Genomic DNA, 23,356 nt, shown 5'->3' with positions numbered 1-23,356 from the left:
GCAAGGACCAATGTTTGTGCAGTGCCGTACTCCTCCTGGTATGCCTTTTGCAGCCGCAATGTCTCTGGACCTGTAGGCTTTGTGGATCTTTGAACCCTAACCCTAAACTTTTTGAAAGTCTAATCCTGTGGCTCATGTCTCTACCACCATGGGTGTTCCTCATGAAAGGTTTTATAAGGACTAATGTTGGTGAATTGTAGTACTCATCTTGGTATGCCTTTTGCAGCCCCAGTGTCTCTGGACCTGTAGGCTTTGTGGCTTTTTGAAGCCTAAGCCAAGCCCTAACCCCTAACCCCTAATACTGAGGCTTATGTCTTCACCACCATGGGAGTTCCTCATGAGAAAGTTGTTAAAGGACCGATGTTGGTGCAGTGCTGTACTCATCTTGGTATGCCTTTTGCAGCCCCAGTGTCTCTGGACCTGTAGGCTTTGTAGCTCTTTCAACCCTAAGCCTGTCCTGAATGGCACAGGATAATATTACGTACGCCCCCAGCAGCTTGGGTGTCCCACATGAACAAGTGGTGTAAGGTGCAATGTTTTTGCAGTGCCGTACTGCTCTTGGCATGTGTTTTGCAGCCCCAGGATCTCTGGACCTTTAGGCTTTGTGCGTCTTTGAACTTAACCCTAACACTAACCCTAAAGTTTTGGAAACCTGAGTACAGTACTGGCGGATTTTCCGCATGAGAAAGGTGGGCAAGGACGAATGTTTGTGCAGTGCCGTACTCCTCCTGGTATGCCTTTTGCAGCCGCAATGTCTCTGGACCTGTAGGCTTTGTGGATCTTTGAACCCTAACCCTAACCCTAACCCTAACCAAAACTTTTTGCAAGTCTAATCCTGTGGCTCATGTCTCTACCTCCATGGGTGTTCCTCATGAAAGGTTTTGTAAGGACTAATGTTGGTGAATTGTAGTACTCATCTTGGTATGCCTTTTGCAGCCCCAGTGTCTCTGGACCTGTAGGCTTTGTGGCTTTTTGAAGCCTAAGCCAAGCCCTAACCCCTAACCCCTAATACTGAGGCTTATGTCTTCACCACCATGGGAGTTCCTCATGAGAAAGTTGTTAAAGGACCGATGTTGGTGCAGTGCTGTACTCATCTTGGTATGCCTTTTGCAGCCCCAGTGTCTCTGGACCTGTAGGCTTTGTAGCTCTTTCAACGCTAAGCCTGTCCTGAATGGCACAGGATAATATTGCGTACGCCCCCAGCAGCTTGGGTGTCCCACATGAACAAGTGGTGTAAGGTGCAATGTTTTTGCAGTGCCGAACTCCTCTTGGCATGTGTTTTGCAGCCCCAGGATCTCTGGACCTGTAGGCTTTCTGCATATTTGAACTTAACCCTAACACTAACCCTAAAGTTTTTGAAACCTGAGTACAGTACTGGCGGATTTTCCGCATGAGAAAGGTGCGCAAGGACCAATGTTTGTGCAGTGCCGTACTCCTCCTGGTATGCCTTTTGCAGCCGCAATGTCTCTGGACCTGTAGGCTTTGTGGATCTTTGAACCCTAACCCTAACCCTAAACTTTTTGCAAGTCTAATCCTGTGGCTCATGTCTCTACCACCATGGGTGTTCCTCCTGAAAGGTTTTGTAAGGACTAATGTTGGTGAATTGTAGTACTCATCTTGGTATGCCTTTTGCAGCCCCAGTGTCTCTGGACCTGTAGGCTTTGTGGCTTTTTGAAGCCTAAGCCAAGCCCTAACCCCTAACCCCTAATACTGAGGCTTCTGTCTTCACCACCATGGGAGTTCCTCATGAGAAAGTTGTTAAAGGACCGATGTTGGTGCAGTGCTGTACTCATCTTGGTATGCCTTTTGCAGCCCCAGTGTCTCTGGACCTGTAGGCTTTGTAGCTCTTTCAACGCTAAGCCTGTCCTGAATGGCACAGGATAATATTGCGTACGCCCCCAGCAGCTTGGGTGTCCCACATGAACAAGTGGTGTAAGGTGCAATGTTTTTGCAGTGCCGTACTGCTCTTGGCATGTGTTTTGCAGCCCCAGGATCTCTGGACCTTTAGGCTTTCTGCATCTTTGAACTTAACCCTAACTCTAACCCTAAAGTTTTTGAAACCTGAGTACAGTACTGGCGGATTTTCCGCATGAGAAAAGTGTGCAAGGACCAATGTTTGTGCAGTGCCGTACTCCTCCTGGTATGCCTTTTGCAGCCGCAATGTCTCTGGACCTGTAGGCTTTGTGGATCTTTGAACCCTAACCCTAACCCTAACCCTAAACTTTTTGCAAGTCTAATCCTGTGGCTCATGTCTCTACCATCATGGGTGTTCCTCCTGAAAGGTTTTGTAAGGACTAATGTTGGTGAATTGTAGTACTCATCTTGGTATGCCTTTTGCAGCCCCAGTGTCTCTGGACCTGTAGGCTTTGTAGCTCTTTCAACCCTAAGCCTGTCCTGAATGGCACAGGATAATATTGCGTACTCCCCCAGCAGCTTGGGTGTCCCACATGAACAAGTGGTGTAAGGTGCAATGTTTTTGCAGTGCCGTACTCCTCTTGGCATGTGTTTTGCAGCCCCAGGATCTCTGGACCTTTAGGCTTTGTGCATCTTTGAACTTAACCCTAACACTAACCCTAAAGTTTTTGAAACCTGAGTACAGTACTGGCGGATTTTCCGCATGAGAAAGGTGCGCAAGGCCCAATGTTTGTGCAGTGCCGTACTCCTCCTGGTATGCCTTTTGCAGCCGCAATGTCTCTGGACCTGTAGGCTTTGTGGATCTTTGAACCCTAACCCTAACCCTAACCCTAACCCTAACCCTAAACTTTTTGCAAGTCTAATCCTGTGGCTCATGTCTCTACCACCATGGGTGTTCCTCCTGAAAGGTTTTGTAAGGACTAATGTTGGTGAATTGTAGTACTCATCTTGGTATGCCTTTGGCAGCCCCAGTGTCTCTGGACCTGTAGGCTTTGTGGCTTTTTGAAGCCTAAGCCAAGCCCTAACCCCTAACCCCTAATACTGAGGCTTATGTCTTCACCACCATGGGAGTTCCTCATGAGAAAGTTGTTAAAGGACCGATGTTGGTGCAGTGCTGTACTCATCTTGGTATGCCTTTTGCAGCCCCAGTGTCTCTGGACCTGTAGGCTTTGTAGCTCTTTCAACGCTAAGCCTGTCCTGAATGGCACAGGATAATATTGCGTACGCCCCCAGCAGCTTGGGTGTCCCACATGAACAAGTGGTGTAAGGTGCAATGTTTTTGCAGTGCCGTACTCCTCTTGGCATGTGTTTTGCAGCCCCAGGATCTCTGGACCTTTAGGCTTTGTGCATCTTTGAACTTAACCCTAACACTAACCCTAAAGTTTTTGAAACCTGAGTACAGTACTGGCGGATTTTCCGCATGAGAAAGGTGCGCAAGGACCAATGTTTGTGCAGTGCCGTACTCCTCCTGGTATGCCTTTTGCAGCCGCAATGTCTCTGGACCTGTAGGCTTTGTGGATCTTTGAACCCTAACCCTAACCCTAACCCTAACCCTAAACTTTTTGCAAGTCTAATCCTGTGGCTCATGTCTCTACCACCATGGGTGTTCCTCCTGAAAGGTTTTGTAAGGACTAATGTTGGTGAATTGTAGTACTCATCTTGGTATGCCTTTTGCAGCCCCAGTGTCTCTGGACCTGTAGGCTTTGTGGCTTTTTGAAGCCTAAGCCAAGCCCTAACCCCTAACCCCTAATACTGAGGCTTATGTCTTCACCACCATGGGAGTTCCTCATGAGAAAGTTGTTAAAGGACCGATGTTGGTGCAGTGCTGTACTCATCTTGGTATGCCTTTTGCAGCCCCAGTGTCTCTGGACCTGTAGGCTTTGTAGCTCTTTCAACGCTAAGCCTGTCCTGAATGGCACAGGATAATATTGCGTACGCCCCCAGCAGCTTGGGTGTCCCACATGAACAAGTGGTGCAAGGTGCAATGTTTTTGCAGTGCCGTACTGCTCTTGGCATGTGTTTTGCAGCCCCAGGATCTCTGGACCTTTAGGCTTTCTGCATCTTTGAACTTAACCCTAACGCTAACCCTAAAGTTTTTGAAACCTGAGTACAGTACTGGCGGATTTTCCGCATGAGAAAGGTGCGCAAGGACCAATGTTTGTGCAGTGCCGTACTCCTCCTGGTATGCCTTTTGCAGCCGCAATGTCTCTGGACCTGTAGGCTTTGTGGATCTTTGAACCCTAACCCTAACCCTAACCCTAAACTTTTTGAAAGTCTAATCCTGTGGCTCATGTCTCTACCACCATGGGTGTTCCTCATGAAAGGTTTTGTAAGGACTAATGTTGGTGAATTGTAGTACTCATCTTGGTATGCCTTTTGCAGCCCCAGTGTCTCTGGACCTGTAGGCTTTGTGGCTTTTTGAAGCCTAAGCCAAGCCCTAACCCCTAACCCCTAATACTGAGGCTTCTGTCTTCACCACCATGGGAGTTCCTCATGAGAAAGTTGTTAAAGGACCGATGTTGGTGCAGTGCTGTACTCATCTTGGTATGCCTTTTGCAGCCCCAGTGTCTCTGGACCTGTAGGCTTTGTAGCTCTTTCAACCCTAAGCCTGTCCTGAATGGCACAGGATAATATTGCGTACGCCCCCAGCAGCTTGGGTGTCCCACATGAACAAGTGGTGTAAGGTGCAATGTTTTTGCAGTGCCGTACTGCTCTTGGCATGTGTTTTGCAGCCCCAGGATCTCTGGACCTTTAGGCTTTCTGCATCTTTGAACTTAACCCTAACACTAACCCTAAAGTTTTTGAAACCTGAGTACAGTACTGGCGGATTTTCCGCATGAGAAAGGTACGCAAGGACCAATGTTTGTGCAGTGCCGTACTCCTCCTGGTATGCCTTTTGCAGCCGCAATGTCTCTGGACCTGTAGGCTTTGTGGATCTTTGAACCCTAACCCTAACCCTAACCCTAACCCTAACCCTAAACTTTTTGCAAGTCTAATCCTGTGGCTCATGTCTCTACCACCATGGGTGTTCCTCATGAAAGGTTTTGTAAGGACTAATGTTGGTGAATTGTAGTACTCATCTTGGTATGCCTTTTGCAGCCCCAGTGTCTCTGGACCTGTAGGCTTTGTGGCTTTTTGAAGCCTAAGCCAAGCCCTAACCCCTAACCCCTAATACTGAGGCTTCTGTCTTCACCACCATGGGAGTTCCTCATGAGAAAGTTGTTAAAGGACCGATGTTGGTGCAGTGCTGTACTCATCTTGGTATGCCTTTTGCAGCCCCAGTGTCTCTGGACCTGTAGGCTTTGTAGCTCTTTCAACGCTAAGCCTGTCCTGAATGGCACAGGATAATATTGCGTACGCCCCCAGCAGCTTGGGTGTCCCACATGAACAAGTGGTGTAAGGTGCAATGTTTTTGCAGTGCCGTACTGCTCTTGGCATGTGTTTTGCAGCCCCAGGATCTCTGGACCTTTAGGCTTTCTGCATCTTTGAACTTAACCCTAACGCTAACCCTAAAGTTTTTGAAACCTGAGTACAGTACTGGCGGATTTTCCGCATGAGAAAGGTGCGCAAGGACCAATGTTTGTGCAGTGCCGTACTCCTCCTGGTATGCCTTTTGCAGCCGCAATGTCTCTGGACCTGTAGGCTTTGTGGATCTTTGAACCCTAACCCTAACCCTAACCCTAAACTTTTTGAAAGTCTAATCCTGTGGCTCATGTCTCTACCACCATGGGTGTTCCTCATGAAAGGTTTTGTAAGGACTAATGTTGGTGAATTGTAGTACTCATCTTGGTATGCCTTTGGCAGCCCCAGTGTCTCTGGACCTGTAGGCTTTGTGGCTTTTTGAAGCCTAAGCCAAGCCCTAACCCCTAACCCCTAATACTGAGGCTTCTGTCTTCACCACCATGGGAGTTCCTCATGAGAAAGTTGTTAAAGGACCGATGTTGGTGCAGTGCTGTACTCATCTTGGTATGCCTTTTGCAGCCCCAGTGTCTCTGGACCTGTAGGCTTTGTAGCTCTTTCAACCCTAAGCCTGTCCTGAATGGCACAGGATAATATTGCGTACGCCCCCAGCAGCTTGGGTGTCCCACATGAACAAGTGGTGCAAGGTGCAATGTTTTTGCAGTGCCGAACTCCTCTTGGCATGTGTTTTGCAGCCCCAGGATCTCTGGACCTGTAGGCTTTGTGCATCTTTGAACTTAACCCTAACTCTAACCCTAAAGTTTTTGAAACCTGAGTACAGTACTGGCGGATTTTCCGTATGAGAAAGGTGCGCAAGGACCAATGTTTGTGCAGTGCCGTACTCCTCCTGGTATGCCTTTTGCAGCCACAATGTCTCTGGACCTGTAGGCTTTGTGGATCTTTGAACCCTAACCCTAACCCTAACCCTAAACTTTTTGAAAGTCTAATCCTGTGGCTCATGTCTCTACCATCATGGGTGTTCCTCCTGAAAGGTTTTGTAAGGACTAATGTTGGTGAATTGTAGTACTCATCTTGGTATGCCTTTGGCAGCCCCAGTGTCTCTGGACCTGTAGGCTTTGTGGCTTTTTGAAGCCTAAGCCAAGCCCTAACCCCTAACCCCTAATACTGAGGCTTATGTCTTCACCACCATGGGAGTTCCTCATGAGAAAGTTGTTAAAGGACCGATGTTGGTGCAGTGCTGTACTCATCTTGGTATGCCTTTTGCAGCCCCAGTGTCTCTGGACCTGTAGGCTTTGTAGCTCTTTCAACCCTAAGCCTGTCCTGAATGGCACAGGATAATATTGCGTACGCCCCCAGCAGCTTGGGTGTCCCACATGAACAAGTGGTGTAAGGTGCAATGTTTTTGCAGTGCCGTACTCCTCTTGGCATGTGTTTTGCAGCCCCAGGATCTCTGGACCTTTAGGCTTTGTGCATCTTTGAACTTAACCCTAACACTAACCCTAAAGTTTTTGAAACCTGAGCGGTACTGGCGGATTTTCCGCATGAGAAAGGTGCGCAAGGACCAATGTTTGTGCAGTGCCGTACTCCTCCTGGTATGCCTTTTGCAGCCGCAATGTCTCTGGACCTGTAGGCTTTGTGGATCTTTGAACCCTAACCCTAACCCTAACCCTAACCCTAAACTTTTTGGAAGTCTAATCCTGTGGCTCATGTCTCTACCACCATGGGTGTTCCTCCTGAAAGGTTTTGTAAGGACTAATGTTGGTGAATTGTAGTACTCATCTTGGTATGCCTTTTGCAGCCCCAGTGTCTCTGGACCTGTAGGCTTTGTGGCTTTTTGAAGCCTAAGCCAAGCCCTAACCCCTAACCCCTAATACTGAGGCTTATGTCTTCACCACCATGGGAGTTCCTCATGAGAAAGTTGTTAAAGGACCGATGTTGGTGCAGTGCTGTACTCATCTTGGTATGCCTTTTGCAGCCCCAGTGTCTCTGGACCTGTAGGCTTTGTAGCTCTTTCATCCCTAAGCCTGTCCTGAATGGCACAGGATAATATTGCGTACGCCCCCAGCAGCTTGGGTGTCCCACATGAACAAGTGGTGTAAGGTGCAATGTTTTTGCAGTGCCGTACTGGTCTTGGCATGTGTTTTCAGCCCCAGGATCTCTGGACCTTTAGGCTTTGTGCATCTTTGAACTTAACCCTAACACTAACCCTAAAGTTTTTGAAACCTGAGTACAGTACTGGCGGATTTTCCGCATGAGAAAGGTGGGCAAGGACGAATGTTTGTGCAGTGCCGTACTCCTCCTGGTATGCCTTTTGCAGCCGCAATGTCTCTGGACCTGTAGGCTTTGTGCATCTTTGAACTTAACCCTAACTCTAACCCTAAAGTTTTGGAAACCTGAGTACAGTACTGGCGGATTTTCCGCATGAGTAAGGTGCGCAAGGACCAATGTTTGTGCAGTGCCGTATTCCTCATGGTATGCCTTTTGCAGCCGCAATGTCTCTGGACCTGTAGGCTTTGTGGATCTTTGAACCCTAACCCTAACCCTAACCCTAAACTTTTTGAAAGTCTAATCCTGTGGCTCATGTCTCTACCCCCATGGGTGTTCCTCATGAAAGGTTTTGTAAGGACTAATGTTGGTGAATTGTAGTACTCATCTTGGTATGCCTTTTGCAGCCCCAGTGTCTCTGGACCTGTAGGCTTTGTGGCTTTTTGAAGCCTAAGCCAAGCCCTAACCCCTAACCCCTAATACTGAGGCTTATGTCTTCACCACCATGGGAGTTCCTCATGAGAAAGTTGTTAAAGGACCGATGTTGGTGCAGTGCTGTACTCATCTTGGTATGCCTTTTGCAGCCCCAGTGTCTCTGGACCTGTAGGCTTTGTAGCTCTTTCATCCCTAACCCTGTCCTGAATGGCACAGGATAATATTGCGTACGCCCCCAGCAGCTTGGGTGTCCCACATGAACAAGTGGTGTAAGGTGCAATGTTTTTGCAGTGCCGTACTGCTCTTGGCATGTGTTTTGCAGCCCCAGGATCTCTGGACCTTTAGGCTTTCTGCATCTTTGAACTTAACCCTAACACTAACCCTAAAGTTTTTGAAACCTGAGTACAGTACTGGCGGATTTTCCGCATGAGAAAGGTGCACAAGGACCAATGTTTGTGCAGTGCCGTACTCCTCCTGGTATGCCTTTTGCAGCCGCAATGTCTCTGGACCTGTAGGCTTTGTGGATCTTTGAACCCTAACCCTAACCCTAACCCTAAACTTTTTGAAAGTATAATCCTGTGGCTCATGTCTCTACCATCATGGGTGTTCCTCCTGAAAGGTTTTGTAAGGACTACTGTTGGTGAATTGTAGTACTCATCTTGGTATGCCTTTGGCAGCCCCAGTGTCTCTGGACCTGTAGGCTTTGTGGCTTTTTGAAGCCTAAGCCAAGCCCTAACCCCTAACCCCTAATACTGAGGCTTATGTCTTCACCACCATGGGAGTTCCTCATGAGAAAGTTGTTAAAGGACCGATGTTGGTGCAGTGCTGTACTCATCTTGGTATGCCTTTTGCAGCCCCAGTGTCTCTGGACCTGTAGGCTTTGTAGCTCTTTCATCCCTAACCCTGTCCTGAATGGCACAGGATAATATTGCGTACGCCCCCAGCAGCTTGGGTGTCCCACATGAACAAGTGGTGTAAGGTGCAATGTTTTTGCAGTGCCGTACTGCTCTTGGCATGTGTTTTGCAGCCCCAGGATCTCTGGACCTTTAGGCTTTCTGCATCTTTGAACTTAACCCTAACACTAACCCTAAAGTTTTTGAAACCTGAGTACAGTACTGGCGGATTTTCCGCATGAGAAAGGTGCACAAGGACCAATGTTTGTGCAGTGCCGTACTCCTCCTGGTATGCCTTTTGCAGCCGCAATGTCTCTGGACCTGTAGGCTTTGTGGATCTTTGAACCCTAACCCTAACCCTAACCCTAAACTTTTTGAAAGTCTAATCCTGTGGCTCATGTCTCTACCATCATGGGTGTTCCTCCTGAAAGGTTTTGTAAGGACTAATGTTGGTGAATTGTAGTACTCATCTTGGTATGCCTTTTGCAGCCCCAGTGTCTCTGGACCTGTAGGCTTTGTGGCTTTTTGAAGCCTAAGCCAAGCCCTAACCCCTAACCCCTAATACTGAGGCTTATGTCTTCACCACCATGGGAGTTCCTCATGAGAAAGTTGTTAAAGGACCGATGTTGGTGCAGTGCTGTACTCATCTTGGTATGCCTTTTGCAGCCCCAGTGTCTCTGGACCTGTAGGCTTTGTAGCTCTTTCATCCCTAAGCCTGTCCTGAATGGCACAGGATAATATTGCGTACGCCCCCAGCAGCTTGGGTGTCCCACATGAACAAGTGGTGTAAGGTGCAATGTTTTTGCAGTGCCGTACTGCTCTTGGCATGTGTTTTGCAGCCCCAGGATCTCTGGACCTTTAGGCTTTCTGCATCTTTGAACTTAACCCTAACACTAACCCTAAAGTTTTTGAAACCTGAGTACAGTACTGGCGGATTTTCCGCATGAGAAAGGTGCAAAAGGACCAATGTATGTGCAGTGCCGTACTCCTCCTGGTATGCCTTTTGCAGCCGCAATGTCTCTGGACCTGTAGGCTTTGTGGATCTTTGAACCCTAACCCTAACCCTAAACTTTTTGAAAGTCTAATCCTGTGGCTCATGTCTCTACCACCATGGGTGTTCCTCCTGAAAGGTTTTGTAAGGACTAATGTTGGTGAATTGTAGTACTCATCTTGGTATGCCTTTGGCAGCCCCAGTGTCTCTGGACCTGTAGGCTTTGTGGCTTTTTGAAGCCTAAGCCAAGCCCTAACCCCTAACCCCTAATACTGAGGCTTATGTCTTCACCACCATGGGAGTTCCTCATGAGAAAGTTGTTAAAGGACCGATGTTGGTGCAGTGCTGTACTCATCTTGGTATGCCTTTTGCAGCCCCAGTGTCTCTGGACCTGTAGGCTTTGTAGCTCTTTCAACCCTAAGCCTGTCCTGAATGGCACAGGATAATATTGCGTACGCCCCCAGCAGCTTGGGTGTCCCACATGAACAAGTGGTGTAAGGTGCAATGTTTTTGCAGTGCCGTACTCCTCTTGGCATGTGTTTTGCAGCCCCAGGATCTCTGGACCTTTAGGCTTTCTGCATCTTTGAACTTAACCCTAACGCTAACCCTAAAGTTTTTGAAACCTGAGTACAGTACTGGCGGATTTTCCGCATGAGAAAGGTGCGCAAGGACCAATGTTTGTGCAGTGCCGTACTCCTCCTGGTATGCCTTTTGCAGCCGCAATGTCTCTGGACCTGTAGGCTTTGTGGATCTTTGAACCCTAACCCTAACCCTAACCCTAAATTTTTTGAAAGTCTAATCCTGTGGCTCATGTCTCTACCACCATGGGTGTTCCTCCTGAAAGGTTTTGTAAGGACTAATGTTGGTGAATTGTAGTACTCATCTTGGTATGCCTTTTGCAGCCCCAGTGTCTCTGGACCTGTAGGCTTTGTGGCTTTTTGAAGCCTAAGCCAAGCCCTAACCCCTAACCCCTAATACTGAGGCTTATGTCTTCACCACCATGGGAGTTCGTCATGAGAAAGTTGTTAAAGGACCGATGTTGGTGCAGTGCTGTACTCATCTTGGTATGCCTTTTGCAGCCCCAGTGTCTCTGGACCTGTAGGCTTTGTAGCTCTTTCAACCCTAAGCCTGTCCTGAATGGCACAGGATAATATTGCGTACGCCCCCAGCAGCTTGGGTGTCCCACATGAACAAGTGGTGTAAGGTGCAATGTTTTTGCAGTGCCGTACTGCTCTTGGCATGTGTTTTGCAGCCCCAGGATCTCTGGACCTTTAGGCTTTGTGCATCTTTGAACTTAACCCTAACACTAACCCTAAAGTTTTTGAAACCTGAGTACAGTACTGGCGGATTTTCCGCATGAGAAAGGTGCGCAAGGACCAATGTTTGTGCAGTGCTGTACTCCTCCTGGTATGCCTTTTGCAGCCGCAATGTCTCTGGACCTGTAGGCTTTGTGGATCTTTGAACCCTAACCCTAACCCTAACCCTAAACTTTTTGAAAGTCTAATCCTGTGGCTCATGTCTCTACCATCATGGGTGTTCCTCCTGAAAGGTTTTGTAAGGACTAATGTTGGTGAATTGTAGTACTCATCTTGGTATGCCTTTTGCAGCCCCAGTGTCTCTGGACCTGTAGGCTTTGTGGCTTTTTGAAGCCTAAGCCAAGCCCTAACCCCTAACCCCTAATACTGAGGCTTCTGTCTTCACCACCATGGGAGTTCCTCATGAGAAAGTTGTTAAAGGACCGATGTTGGTGCAGTGCTGTACTCATCTTGGTATGCCTTTTGCAGCCCCAGTGTCTCTGGACCTGTAGGCTTTGTAGCTCTTTCAACCCTAACCCTGTCCTGAATGGCACAGGATAATATTGCGTACGCCCCCAGCAGCTTGGGTGTCCCACATGAACAAGTGGTGTAAGGTGCAATGTTTTTGCAGTGCCGTACTCCTCTTGGCATGTGTTTTGCAGCCCCGGGATCTCTGGACCTTTAGGCTTTGTGCATCTTTGAACTTAACCCTAACACTAACCCTAAAGTTTTTGAAACCTGAGTACAGTACTGGCGGATTTTCCGCATGAGAAAGGTGCGCAAGGACCAATGTTTGTGCAGTGCTGTACTCCTCCTGGTATGCCTTTTGCAGCCGCAATGTCTCTGGACCTGTAGGCTTTGTGGATCTTTGAACCCTAACCCTAACCCTAACCCTAAACTTTTTGAAAGTCTAATCCTGTGGCTCATGTCTCTACCATCATGGGTGTTCCTCATGAAAGGTTTTGTAAGGACTAATGTTGGTGAATTGTAGTACTCATCTTGGTATGCCTTTTGCAGCCCCAGTGTCTCTGGACCTGTAGGCTTTGTGGCTTTTTGAAGCCTAAGCCAAGCCCTAACCCCTAACCCCTAATACTGAGGCTTATGTCTTCACCACCAGGGGAGTTCCTGATGAGAAAGTTGTTAAAGGACCTATGTTGGTGCAGTGCTGTACTCATCTTGGTATGCCTTTTGCAGCCCCAGTGTCTCTGGACCTGTAGGCTTTGTAGCTCTTTCAACCCTAAGCCTGTCCTGAATGGCACAGGATAATATTGCGTACGCCCCCAGCAGCTTGGGTGTCCCACATGAACAAGTGGTGTAAGGTGTAATGTTTTTGCAGTGCCGTACTCCTCTTGGCATGTGTTTTGCAGCCCCAGGATCTCTGGACCTTTAGGCTTTGTGCATCTTTGAACTTAACCCTAACACTAACCCTAAAGTTTTTGAAACCTGAGTACAGTACTGGCGGATTTTCCGCATGAGAAAGGTGCGCAAGGACCAATGTTTGTGCAGTGCCGTACTCCTCATGGTATGCCTTTTGCAGCCGCAATGTCTCTGGACCTGTAGGCTTTGTGGATCTTTGAACCCTAACCCTAACCCTAACCCTAAACTTTTTGCAAGTCTAATCCTGTGGCTCATGTCTCTACCACCATGGGTGTTCCTCATGAAAGGTTTTGTAAGGACTAATGTTGGTGAATTGTAGTACTCATCTTGGTATGCCTTTGGCAGCCCCAGTGTCTCTGGACCTGTAGGCTTTGTGGCTTTTTGAAGCCTAAGCCAAGCCCTAACCCCTAACCCCTAATACTGAGGCTTCTGTCTTCACCACCATGGGAGTTCCTCATGAGAAAGTTGTTAAAGGACCGATGTTGGTGCAGTGCTGTACTCATCTTGGTATGCCTTTTGCAGCCCCAGTGTCTCTGGACCTGTAGGCTTTGTAGCTCTTTCATCCCTAACCCTGTCCTGAATGGCACAGGATAATATTGCGTACGCCCCCAGCAGCTTGGGTGTCCCACATGAACAAGTGGTGTAAGGTGCAATGTTTTTGCAGTGCCGTACTGCTCTTGGCATGTGTTTTGCAGCCGCAGGATCTCTGGACCTTTAGGCTTTGTGCCTCTTTGAACTTAACCCTAACTCTAACCCTAAAGTTTTTGAAACCTGAGTACAGTACTGGCGGATTTTCCGCATGAGAAAGGTGCGCAAGGACCAATGTTTGTGCAGTGCCGTACTCCTTCTGGTATGCCTTTTGCAGCCGCAATGTCTCTGGACCTGTAGGCTTTGTGGATCTTTGAACCCTAACCCTAACCCTAACCCTAAACTTTTTGCAAGTCTAATCCTGTGGCTCATGTCTCTACCACCATGGGTGTTCCTCCTGAAAGGTTTTGTAAGGACTAATGTTGGTGAATTGTAGTACTCATCTTGGTATGCCTTTTGCAGCCCCAGTGTCTCTGGACCTGTAGGCTTTGTGGCTTTTTGAAGCCTAAGCCAAGCCCTAACCCCTAACCCCTAATACTGAGGCTTATGTCTTCACCACCATGGGAGTTCCTCATGAGAAAGTTGTTAAAGGACCGATGTTGGTGCAGTGCTGTACTCATCTTGGTATGCCTTTTGCAGCCCCAGTGTCTCTGGACCTGTAGGCTTTGTAGCTCTTTCAACCCTAAGCCTGTCCTGAATGGCACAGGATAATATTGCGTACGCCCCCAGCAGCTTGGGTGTCCCACATGAACAAGTGGTGTAAGGTGCAATGTTTTTGCAGTGCCGTACTGCTCTTGGCATGTGTTTTGCAGCCCCAGGATCTCTGGACCTTTAGGCTTTCTGCATCTTTGAACTTAACCCTAACTCTAACCCTAAAGTTTTTGAAACCTGAGTAGAGTACTGGCGGATTTTCCGCATGAGAAAGGTGCGCAAGGACCAATGTTTGTGCAGTGCCGTACTCCTCCTGGTATGCCTTTTGCAGCCGCAATGTCTCTGGACCTGTAGGCTTTGTGGATCTTTGAACCCTAACCCTAAACCTAACCCTAAACTTTTTGAAAGTCTAATCCTGTGGCTCATGTCTCTACCACCATGGGTGTTCCTCCTGAAAGGTTTTGTAAGGACTAATGTTGGTGAATTGTAGTACTCATCTTGGTATGCCTTTGGCAGCCCCAGTGTCTCTGGACCTGTAGGCTTTGTGGCTTTTTGAAGCCTAAGCCAAGCCCTAACCCCTAACCCCTAATACTGAGGCTTATGTCTTCACCACCATGGGAGTTCCTCATGAGAAAGTTGTTAAAGGACCGATGTTGGTGCAGTGCTGTACTCATCTTGGTATGCCTTTTGCAGCCCCAGTGTCTCTGGACCTGTAGGCTTTGTAGCTCTTTCAACCCTAAGCCTGTCCTGAATGGCACAGGATAATATTGCGTACGCCCCCAGCAGCTTGGGTGTCCCACATGAACAAGTGGTGTAAGGTGTAATGTTTTTGCAGTGCCGTACTGCTCTTGGCATGTGTTTTGCAGCCCCAGGATCTCTGGACCTTTAGGCTTTGTGCATCTTTGAACTTAACCCTAACACTAACCCTAAAGTTTTTGAAACCTGAGTACAGTACTGGCGGATTTTCCGCATGAGAAAGGTGCGCAAGGACCAATGTTTGTGCAGTGCCGTACTCCTCCTGGTATGCCTTTTGCAGCCGCAATGTCTCTGGACCTGTAGGCTTTGTGGATCTTTGAACCCTAACCCTAACCCTAACCCTAAACTTTTTGAAAGTCTAATCCTGTGGCTCATGTCTCTACCACCATGGGTGTTCCTCCTGAAAGGTTTTGTAAGGACTACTGTTGGTGAATTGTAGTACTCATCTTGGTATGCCTTTTGCAGCCCCAGTGTCTCTGGACCTGTAGGCTTTGTGGCTTTTTGAAGCCTAAGCCAAGCCCTAACCCCTAACCCCTAATACTGAGGCTTATGTCTTCACCACCATGGGAGTTCCTCATGAGAAAGTTGTTAAAGGACCGATGTTGGTGCAGTGCTGTACTCATCTTGGTATGCCTTTTGCAGCCCCAGTGTCTCTGGACCTGTAGGCTTTGTAGCTCTTTCAACCCTAAGCCTGTCCTGAATGGCACAGGATAATATTGCGTACGCCCCCAGCAGCTTGGGTGTCCCACATGAACAAGTGGTGTAAGGTGTAATGTTTTTGCAGTGCCGTACTGCTCTTGGCATGTGTTTTGCAGCCCCAGGATCTCTGGACCTTTAGGCTTTGTGCATCTTTGAACTTAACCCTAACACTAACCCTAAAGTTTTTGAAACCTGAGTAGAGTACTGGCGGATTTTCCGCATGAGAAAGGTGCGCAAGGACCAATGTTTGTGCAGTGCTGTACTCCTCCTGGTATGCCTTTTGCAGCCGCAATGTCTCTGGACCTGTAGGCTTTGTGGATCTTTGAACCCTAACCCTAACCCTAACCCTAAACTTTTTGAAAGTCTAATCCTGTGGCTCATGTCTCTACCACCATGGGTGTTCCTCCTGAAAGGTTTTGTAAGGACTACTGTTGGTGAATTGTAGTACTCATCTTGGTATGCCTTTTGCAGCCCCAGTGTCTCTGGACCTGTAGGCTTTGTGGCTTTTTGAAGCCTAAGCCAAGCCCTAACCCCTAACCCCTAATACTGAGGCTTATGTCTTCACCACCATGGGAGTTCCTCATGAGAAAGTTGTTAAAGGACCGATGTTGGTGCAGTGCTGTACTCATCTTGGTATGCCTTTTGCAGCCCCAGTGTCTCTGGACCTGTAGGCTTTGTAGCTCTTTCAACCCTAAGCCTGTCCTGAATGGCACAGGATAATATTAAGTACGCCCCCAGCAGCTTGGGTGTCCCACATGAACAAGTGGTGTAAGGTGCAATGTTTTTGCAGTGCCGTACTGCTCTTGGCATGTGTTTTGCAGCCCCAGGATCTCTGGACCTTTAAGCTTTGTGCATCTTTGAACTTAACCCTAACTCTAACCCTAAAGTTTTTGAAACCTGAGTAGAGTACTGGCGGATTTTCCGCATGAGAAAGGTGCGCAAGGACCAATGTTTGTGCAGTGCCGTACTCCTCCTGGTATGCCTTTTGCAGCCGCAATGTCTCTGGACCTGTAGGCTTTGTGGATCTTTGAACCCTAACCCTAACCCTAACCCTAAACTTTTTGCAAGTCTAATCCTGTGGCTCATGTCTCTACCACCATGGGTGTTCCTCATGAAAGGTTTTGTAAGGACTACTGTTGGTGAATTGTAGTACTCATCTTGGTATGCCTTTTGCAGCCCCAGTGTCTCTGGACCTGTAGGCTTTGTGGCTTTTTGAAGCCTAAGCCAAGCCCTAACCCCTAACCCCTAATACTGAGGCTTATGTCTTCACCACCATGGGAGTTCCTCATGAGAAAGTTGTTAAAGGACCGATGTTGGTGCAGTGCTGTACTCATCTTGGTATGCCTTTTGCAGCCCCAGTGTCTCTGGACCTGTAGGCTTTGTGGCTTTTTGAAGCCTAAGCCAAGCCCTAACCCCTAACCCCTAATACTGAGGCTTATGTCTTCACCACCATGGGAGTTCCTCATGAGAAAGTTGTTAAAGGACCGATGTTGGTGCAGTGCTGTACTCATCTTGGTATGCCTTTTGCAGCCCCAGTGTCTCTGGACCTGTAGGCTTTGTAGCTCTTTCAACCCTAAGCCTGTCCTGAATGGCACAGGATAATATTGCGTACGCCCCCAGCAGCTTGGGTGTCCCACATGAACAAGTGGTGTAAGGTGCAATGTTTTTGCAGTGCCGTACTCCTCTTGGCATGTGTTTTGCAGCCCCAGGATCTCTGGACCTTTAGGCTTTGTGCATCTTTGAACTTAACCCTAACACTAACCCTAAAGTTTTTGAAACCTGAGTACAGTACTGGCGGATTTTCCGCATGAGAAAGGTGCGCAAGGACCAATGTTTGTGCAGTGCCGTACTCCTCCTGGTATGCCTTTTGCAGCCGCAATGTCTCTGGACCTGTAGGCTTTGTGGATCTTTGAACCCTAACCCTAACCCTAACCCTAAACTTTTTGAAAGTCTAATCCTGTGGCTCATGTCTCTACCACCATGGGTGTTCCTCATGAAAGGTTTTGTAAGGACTAATGTTGGTGAATTGTAGTACTCATCTTGGTATGCCTTTTGCAGCCCCAGTGTCTCTGGACCTGTAGGCTTTGTGGCTTTTTGAAGCCTAAGCCAAGCCCTAACCCCTAACCCCTAATACTGAGGCTTATGTCTTCACCACCATGGGAGTTCCTCATGAGAAAGTTGTTAAAGGACCGATGTTGGTGCAGTGCTGTACTCATCTTGGTATGCCTTTTGCAGCCCCAGTGTCTCTGGACCTGTAGGCTTTGTAGCTCTTTCAACCCTAAGCCTGTCCTGAATGGCACAGGATAATATTGCGTACGCCCCCAGCAGCTTGGGTGTCCCACATGAACAAGTGGTGTAAGGTGCAATGTTTTTGCAGTGCCGTACTGCTCTTGGCATGTGTTTTGCAGCCCCAGGATCTCTGGACCTTTAAGCTTTGTGCATCTTTGAACTTAACCCTAACTCTAACCCTAAAGTTTTTGAAACCTGAGTACAGTACTGGCGGATTTTCCGCATGAGAAAGGTGGGCAAGGACCAATGTTTGTGCAGTGCCGTACTCCTTCTGGTATGCCTTTTGCAGCCGCAATGTCTCTGGACCTGTAGGCTTTGTGGATCTTTGAACCCTAACCCTAACCCTAACCCTAAACTTTTTGCAAGTCTAATCCTGTGGCTCATGTCTCTACCACCATGGGTGTTCCTCCTGAAAGGTTTTGTAAGGACTACTGTTGGTGAATTGTAGTACTCATCTTGGTATGCCTTTTGCAGCCCCAGTGTCTCTGGACCTGTAGGCTTTGTAGCTCTTTCAACCCTAAGCCTGTCCTGAATGGCACAGGATAATATTAAGTACGCCCCCAGCAGCTTGGGTGTCCCACATGAACAAGTGGTGTAAGGTGCAATGTTTTTGCAGTGCCGTACTGCTCTTGGCATGTGTTTTGCAGCCCCGGGATCTCTGGACCTTTAAGCTTTGTGCATCTTTGAACTTAACCCTAACTCTAACCCTAAAGTTTTGGAAACCTGAGTAGAGTACTGGCGGATTTTCCGCATGAGAAAGGTGCGCAAGGACCAATGTTTGTGCAGTGCCGTACTCCTCCTGGTATGCCTTTTGCATCCGCAATGTCTCTGGACCTGTAGGCTTTGTGGATCTTTGAACCCTAACACTAACCCTAAACTTTTTGAAAGTCTAATCCTGTGGCTCATGTCTCTACCACCATGGGTGCTCCTCATGAAAGGTTTTGTAAGGACTACTGTTGGTGAATTGTAGTACTCATCTTGGTATGCCTTTTGCAGCCCCAGTGTCTCTGGACCTGTAGGCTTTGTGGCTTTTTGAAGCCTAAGCCAAGCCCTAACCCCTAACCCCTAATACTGAGGCTTATGTCTTCACCACCATGGGAGTTCCTCATGAGAAAGTTGTTAAAGGACCGATGTTGGTGCAGTGCTGTACTCATCTTGGTATGCCTTTTGCAGCCCCAGTGTCTCTGGACCTGTAGGCTTTGTAGCTCTTTCAACCCTAAGCCTGTCCTGAATGGCACAGGATAATATTGCGTACGCCCCCAGCAGCTTGGGTGTCCCACATGAACAAGTGGTGTAAGGTGCAATGTTTTTGCAGTGCCGTACTCCTCTTGGCATGTGTTTTGCAGCCCCAGGATCTCTGGACCTTTAGGCTTTGTGCATCTTTGAACTTAACCCTAACACTAACCCTAAAGTTTTTGAAACCTGAGTACAGTACTGGCGGATTTTCCGCATGAAAAAGGTGCGCAAGGACCAATGTTTGTGCAGTGCCGTACTCCTCCTGGTATGCCTTTTGCAGCCGCAATGTCTCTGGACCTGTAGGCTTTGTGGATCTTTGAACCCTAACCCTAACCCTAACCCTAAACTTTTTGCAAGTCTAATCCTGTGGCTCATGTCTCTACCACCATGGGTGTTCCTCCTGAAAGGTTTTGTAAGGACTAATGTTGGTGAATTGTAGTACTCATCTTGGTATGCCTTTTGCAGCCCCAGTGTCTCTGGACCTGTAGGCTTTGTGGCTTTTTGAAGCCTAAGCCAAGCCCTAACCCCTAACCCCTAATACTGAGGCTTCTGTCTTCACCACCATGGGAGTTCCTCATGAGAAAGTTGTTAAAGGACCGATGTTGGTGCAGTGCTGTACTCATCTTGGTATGCCTTTTGCAGCCCCAGTGTCTCTGGACCTGTAGGCTTTGTAGCTCTTTCAACCCTAAGCCTGTCCTGAATGGCACAGGATAATATTGCGTACGCCCCCAGCAGCTTGGGTGTCCCACATGAACAAGTGGTGTAAGGTGCAATGTTTTTGCAGTGCCGTACTGCTCTTGGCATGTGTTTTGCAGCCCCAGGATCTCTGGACCTTTAGGCTTTCTGCATCTTTGAACTTAACCCTAACAGTAACCCTAAAGTTTTTGAAACCTGAGTACAGTACTGGCGGATTTTCCGCATGAGAAAGGTGCGCAAGGACCAATGTTTGTGCAGTGCCGTACTCCTCCTGGTATGCCTTTTGCAGCCGCAATGTCTCTGGACCTGTAGGCTTTGTGGATCTTTGAACCCTAACCCTAACCCTAACCCTAAACTTTTTGCAAGTCTAATCCTGTGGCTCATGTCTCTACCACCATGGGTGTTCCTCCTGAAAGGTTTTGTAAGGACTACTGTTGGTGAATTGTAGTACTCATCTTGGTATGCCTTTTGCAGCCCCAGTGTCTCTGGACCTGTAGGCTTTGTGGCTTTTTGAAGCCTAAGCCAAGCCCTAACCCCTAACCCCTAATACTGAGGCTTATGTCTTCACCACCATGGGAGTTCCTCATGAGAAAGTTGTTAAAGGACCGATGTTGGTGCAGTGCTGTACTCATCTTGGTATGCCTTTTGCAGCCCCAGTGTCTCTGGACCTGTAGGCTTTGTAGCTCTTTCAACCCTAAGCCTGTCCTGAATGGCACAGGATAATATTAAGTACGCCCCCAGCAGCTTGGGTGTCCCACATGAACAAGTGGTGTAAGGTGCAATGTTTTTGCAGTGCCGTACTCCTCTTGGCATGTGTTTTGCAGCCCCGGGATCTCTGGACCTTTAAGCTTTGTGCATCTTTGAACTTAACCCTAACTCTAACCCTAAAGTTTTGGAAACCTGAGTACAGTACTGGCGGATTTTCCGCATGAGAAAGGTGCGCAAGGACCAATGTTTGTGCAGTGCCGTACTCCTCCTGGTATGCCTTTTGCAGCCGCAATGTCTCTGGACCTGTAGTCTTTGTGGATCTTTGAACCCTAACCCTAACCCTAAACTTTTTGCAAGTCTAATCCTGTGGCTCATGTCTCTACCACCATGGGTGTTCCTCCTGAAAGGTTTTGTAAGGACTACTGTTGGTGAATTGTAGTACTCATCTTGGTATGCCTTTTGCAGCCCCAGTGTCTCTGGACCTGTAGGCTTTGTGGCTTTTTGAAGCCTAAGCCAAGCCCTAACCCCTAACCCCTAATACTGAGGCTTATGTCTTCACCACCATGGGAGTTCCTCATGAGAATGTTGTTAAAGGACCGATGTTGGTGCAGTGCTGTACTCATCTTGGTATGCCTTTTGCAGCCCCAGTGTCTCTGGACCTGTAGGCTTTGTAGCTCTTTCAACCCTAACCCTGTCCTGAATGGCACAGGATAATATTGCGTACGCCCCCAGCAGCTTGGGTGTCCCACATGAACAAGTGGTGTAAGGTGCAATGTTTTTGCAGTGCCGTACTCCTCTTGGCATGTGTTTTGCAGCCCCGGGATCTCTGGACCTTTAAGCTTTGTGCATCTTTGAACTTAACCCTAACTCTAACCCTAAAGTTTTTGAAACCTGAGTACAGTACTGGCGGATTTTCCGCATGAGAAAGGTGCGCAAGGACCAATGTTTGTGCAGTGCCGTACTCCTCCTGGTATGCCTTTTGCAGCCGCAATGTCTCTGGACCTGTAGGCTTTGTGGATCTTTGAACCCTAACCCTAACCCTAACCCTAAACTTTTTGCAAGTCTAATCCTGTGGCTCATGTCTCTACCACCATGGGTGTTCCTCATGAAAGGTTTTGTAAGGACTACTGTTGGTGAATTGTAGTACTCATCTTGGTATGCCTTTGGCAGCCCCAGTGTCTCTGGACCTGTAGGCTTTGTGGCTTTTTGAAGCCTAAGCCAAGCCCTAACCCCTAACCCCTAATACTGAGGCTTATGTCTTCACCACCATGGGAGTTCCTCATGAGAAAGTTGTTAAAGGACCGATGTTGGTGCAGTGCTGTACTCATCTTGGTATGCCTTTTGCAGCCCCAGTGTCTCTGGACCTGTAGGCTTTGTGGCTTTTTGAAGCCTAAGCCAAGCCCTAACCCCTAACCCCTAATACTGAGGCTTATGTCTTCACCACCATGGGAGTTCCTCATGAGAAAGTTGTTAAAGGACCGATGTTGGTGCAGTGCTGTACTCATCTTGGTATGCCTTTTGCAGCCCCAGTGTCTCTGGACCTGTAGGCTTTGTAGCTCTTTCAACCCTAACCCTGTCCTGAATGGCACAGGATAATATTGCGTACGCCCCCAGCAGCTTGGGTGTCCCACATGAACAAGTGGTGTAAGGTGCAATGTTTTTGCAGTGCCGTACTCCTCTTGGCATGTGTTTTGCAGCCCCGGGATCTCTGGACCTTTAAGCTTTGTGCATCTTTGAACTTAACCCTAACTCTAACCCTAAAGTTTTGGAAACCTGAGTACAGTACTGGCGGATTTTCCGCATGAGAAAGGTGCGCAAGGACCAATGTTTGTGCAGTGCCGTACTCCTCCTGGTATGCCTTTTGCAGCCGCAATGTCTCTGGACCTGTAGGCTTTGTGGATCTTTGAACCCTAACCCTAAGCCTAAACTTTTTGCAAGTCTAATCCTGTGGCTCATGTCTCTACCACCATGGGTGTTCCTCATGAAAGGTTTTGCAAGGACTACTGTTGGTGAATTGTAGTACTCATCTTGGTATGCCTTTTGCAGCCCCAGTGTCTCTGGACCTGTAGGCTTTGTGGCTTTTTGAAGCCTAAGCCAAGCCCTAACCCCTAACCCCTAATACTGAGGCTTATGTCTTCACCACCATGGGAGTTCCTCATGAGAAAGTTGTTAAAGGACCGATGTTGGTGCAGTGCTGTACTCATCTTGGTATGCCTTTTGCAGCCCCAGTGTCTCTGGACCTGTAGGCTTTGTAGCTCTTTTAACGCTAACCCTGTCCTGAATGGCACAGGATAATATTGCGTACGCCCCCAGCAGCTTGGGTGTCCCACATGAACAAGTGGTGTAAGGTGCAATGTTTTTGCAGTGCCGTACTCCTCTTGGCATGTGTTTTGCAGCCCCAGGATCTCTGGACCTTTAGGCTTTCTGCATCTTTGAACTTAACCCTAACACTAACCCTAAAGTTTTTGAAACCTGAGTACAGTACTGGCGGATTTTCCGCATGAGAAAGGTGCGCAAGGACCAATGTTTGTGCAGTGCCGTACTCCTCCTGGTATGCCTTTTGCAGCCGCAATGTCTCTGGACCTGTAGGCTTTGTGGATCTTTGAACCCTAACCCTAACCCTAACCCTAAACTTTTTGCAAGTCTAATCCTGTGGCTCATGTCTCTACCACCATGGGTGTTCCTCCTGAAAGGTTTTGTAAGGACTAATGTTGGTGAATTGTAGTACTCATCTTGGTATGCCTTTTGCAGCCCCAGTGTCTCTGGACCTGTAGGCTTTGTGGCTTTTTGAAGCCTAAGCCAAGCCCTAACCCCTAACCCCTAATACTGAGGCTTATGTCTTCACCACCATGGGAGTTCCTCATGAGAAAGTTGTTAAAGGACCGATGTTGGTGCAGTGCTGTACTCATCTTGGTATGCCTTTTGCAGCCCCAGTGTCTCTGAACCTGTAGGCTTTGTAGCTCTTTCAACCCTAAGCCTGTCCTGAATGGCACAGGATAATATTGCGTACGCCCCCAGCAGCTTGGGTGTCCCACATGAACAAGTGGTGTAAGGTGCAATGTTTTTGCAGTGCCGTACTCCTCTTGGCATGTGTTTTGCAGCCCCAGGATCTCTGGACCTTTAGGCTTTGTGCATCTTTGAAC

The sequence above is a fragment of the Psittacula echo genome (assembly GCF_963264785.1).
Source record: "Psittacula echo genome assembly, chromosome: 6".
Classification (NCBI taxonomy): domain Eukaryota; kingdom Metazoa; phylum Chordata; class Aves; order Psittaciformes; family Psittacidae; genus Psittacula; species Psittacula echo.
This window is presented reverse-complemented; position numbering follows the sequence as displayed.